At 33.7% G+C, this 3,752-nt stretch overlaps 1 long non-coding RNA gene across 1 annotated transcript; it reads right to left on the bottom strand.

The window, feature by feature from the left end:
- Positions 1-1,610: 1,610 nt before the first annotated feature.
- Positions 1,611-2,719, bottom strand: LOC107681454 (uncharacterized). Its single transcript, XR_001633253.1, has 3 exons — positions 2,679-2,719; positions 2,382-2,447; positions 1,611-1,696 (listed from the first exon to the last, which is right to left on the bottom strand). It is a non-coding gene; the product is annotated as an uncharacterized LOC107681454 (long non-coding RNA).
- Between the last annotated feature and the right edge of the window lie 1,033 nt (positions 2,720-3,752).

Genomic DNA, 3,752 nt, shown 5'->3' on the forward strand with positions numbered 1-3,752 from the left:
CGTTTCAGGCGGTCGCGCACCGGACGAGAAGCGCAGCGTCGCGCCACGTCTTTAAAATTCAAATACATTATTTTCTGTCCACGGCGCCTAGCTACGTCGTGTTGTACTTGTAAGAATTGTTCTAGGCCAGCGGTTCTCAATTCCAGTCCTCGCGTACCCCCGCTCTGCATGTTTTGCACGTCTCTCTTTGTTAACACACCTGATTCAGATCATCTCATTAGAAGTAAGCTCCGTGCATGAACTGTGTTCTGACATGTATATCACATAACATATTAGGGCTGTGCAATTTGGGGAAAATATCTAATTGCGATTTTTTTGGACAGATATTGCGATTTGATTTGCGATTTTAATTTTGCAAAGTCAAGCTTCAGCTTAATATTGTCAATAGTGTGCAGCACAGTATGGGTATCAGTACCCTGCTGAAAAAAAGCAAAAAAAATAATAGAAACCATCACAGAAATTCTTATGGTTTCCATTAAAACAATTACAAAATTCCTTTTTGTAGTGTGTTTTGGGCATTATTTCAATAGGAATTACTGTTCTATTGTTTCCCATCTGCCAGTTTACATCCCACCAATAGAATCCATCAAATACCAGTAGACACCATTATAGTTTACATTAAAACCAATATAATTCCCATTATAACCCTTAAATACATAAAATTTTCTATTGTGTTTTGGGAGGGGTTCTATTGTTTTTTTTTTCAACAGGGAATATTACTTTTACAGAATTTACTTAATTACTGAATTTCACAGGAATAGGATGATTTATTCGTTTTTAAGTATTTGGGATTTTAAGAACAAGTGGAAAATGTGCTGAATGTTTCATTTCTTCCAAGTGAAATTAGCAAAGCAGTTAAACTGAATTTACATTTGTGTTAAATACGGAGACAGCCTTTAAAAGAAATCTCTTATGCTCATCACGGCTTAATTTATTGGATCAAATTACAGTAAAACAGTAACACTGTGAAAATTATAATTCAAAACAACTCTTTTCTATGTGAATATTGTTAAAATGTAATTTATTCCTGTGATCAAATCTGTATTGTCAGCATCATTACTCCAGTCTTCAGTGTCACATGATCCTTCAGAAATCATTCTAATATGCTGATTTGCTGCTCAAGAAACATTTCTTATTATGATCAATGTTAAAAATGGTTGGACTACTTAATATTTTTGTGGAATTGTGGAAAAACAGAAATTCATAGAAAATCTTATGTAACATTATAAATGTCTTTACTGTCACTTTTGATCAATTAAATGCATCTTTATTGAAGTATTAATTAAAAAAAAACAAAAACAAAAAAAACATTGACCTCAAACTTTTGAAATGTTGATTCAGTGATGTTAAATAATATTTCTGACATAAACTCATTCAGATGTTACCACATGAACTTGTTAATCTAATGAATAACTGATTTGTTAAATCAAATGAAAAATTGTGTTTTTGATTGGTCCAGACGCTACACAATATTACTCTTTTTACTTATTTTTAATCAAATAATTACTGCAGATGTGAGCAGAAGAGAATTCTTTCCAAAACATTACAAATTTTATCAACTTCAAACTTTGAACACTAGTGTATGTTTGAGATTTGACTTACTAGTCTTATGGTTAATAGCATCTTGGAGATGTTGTTTGACAGGAGGCTCGCTCCAACTCTGCTGGGGTGCAGCAGGCCGTCAGCATTGAAGAATCTAGGAACAAAACAAGCAATTTGACACAGAGCCAACAATATTTAGTATGCAGTTCCAGGTTTATTAGAAGGAAACAAGCTAGAGCAGAGGTACAATGCAGATAAAAGAAAGAATAATCTTATAATATAATAACATAATATACAAAAAATACACCTACTACTACTACTACTAATAATAATAATCTTAAGATAACAGAATCTATGTTTTTAGATTTAGGTCGAGTGTCACTTACATTTTGATGTCAAGGCCTTCTTAAAATTATATATACATATATATATATATATATATATATATATATATATATATTGAGCTTTTTCAGCGTTTCCTACATCTCTGTCAGCAGCTCCCTTCAGAAATGTTGAAATCTTGGACATTCCCTTCTGTTGTAGAAGGGATCTTTGGTCACTCTTGAAATCACAGAACAGTTTTATCAATATTTGTTTACCATAAAAGATCAAAACAACTTTAGATTCGTTTTCAGCCAATCTTCGCACTCCTTGATAACGTTATGTCACCGGTAAACAGCAAAGTGTATAGGTTTAGGTTAAATAAATTAAGCAATTTCCAATCATCCATTGAAAACTTACCAACAAAACGGTCAAAAGCTCTCATCTAGACATCAAGATTTGATTAAAAGCCCAAACTTTCATAAATAAGAGCACAATATAGAGTTAGCATACGTTACCTAACGATACGTCGTCTGAAAACGGTAGAGATGCTAACGGACTTTTTCGAAGACATTAAACCATTTCTATAAAGTAAATAAACAACAGAAGCGAGTCAAATACAAGTAAGAGAAGTGTCAACAACAGTTAGATGTAATGTGTTGCGCCCCGTTTCCATGGCAACTCCCTCCGCTCCAGTGTCTTTGAAAGCGACTCCAGCGCACGCCCATTAAAACACGTCACAGTCACGCAGCATTCACATAAACAAACCTCTTAAAATCACATCCAATCTTTATTATTTTAGGGACTAAACTCACCTGAAAGCAGTGAAAACAGCAGCAAGAGACGGGGTGTTTCCTTGTGACGTGCAGCGTTGCGCCCCGTTTCCATGGCAACTCCTTCCGCTCTACACGCACGCCCATTAAAGCACGTCACACATTAAAAGTCACGCGTTTACGTTACATAAATAAACATATGAATAAACATATCCCCCTTATTTGTCCTGTAAGAGTGGGCGTGGCCATTTGTAAATTTAATGTGTCTGGCTTCCGGTGTCATTCCAGCTAAATTAGCTGTACCAACCGCTTGTTTTGCTGTTTGCTATTGCAAACTGGTGTATCTTACCATGTTATTTTAATGTATTGTCTTAATTATGAACGTACTGGTTTGTAGTGCAAACAGTTTTACCGTTTACTGCACTTTGTTCTTCTCGTTATTTCTCTATAACCATAATCACAAGTCTCACACATTCACATACAATTGCTTGGTGGATAGAATTAGATCACTACATAAACAATTCAAAATGTCATTAGATTATGACTTTGCATTTAAAATTCATGTTGTAGTTCAATGGCCCAGTGCAAAATGCCAAGCCTGCACGTGATAGTGGGACAAAGTGGCACTTTTATAGTTTAAGATTTTTTACGAACACTCATGTGCATGTCAAAAAATTAGAATATCGTGACAAAGTTCATTTTTTTTGTAACTTATTTAAAAAAGTGACATTTTCATATATTCTAGATTCATTACATGTAGAGTAAAACATTTCAAAAGTTTTTTTGTTTTAATTTTGATGATTAGAGCTTAATTTAATTAATGTATGTCTGGCTTCCGGTGTCATTCCAGCTATATTAGCTTGTTTTGCTGTTTGCTATTGCAAACTGGTGTATCTTACCATGTTATTTTAATGTATTGTCTTAATTATGAACGTACTGGTTTGTAGTGCAAACAGTTTTACCATTTACTGCACTTTGTTCTTCTCGTTATTTCTCTATAACCATAATCACAAGTCTCACACATTCACATACAATTGCTTGGTGGATAGAATTAGATCACTACATAAACAATTCAAAATGTCATTAGATTATGACTTTGCATTTAAAATTCATGTT

The sequence above is a fragment of the Sinocyclocheilus anshuiensis genome, unplaced genomic scaffold (genome assembly GCF_001515605.1).
Source record: "Sinocyclocheilus anshuiensis isolate Anshui unplaced genomic scaffold, SAMN03320099.WGS_v1.1 scaffold2374, whole genome shotgun sequence".
Taxonomy (NCBI): Eukaryota; Metazoa; Chordata; class Actinopteri; order Cypriniformes; family Cyprinidae; genus Sinocyclocheilus; species Sinocyclocheilus anshuiensis.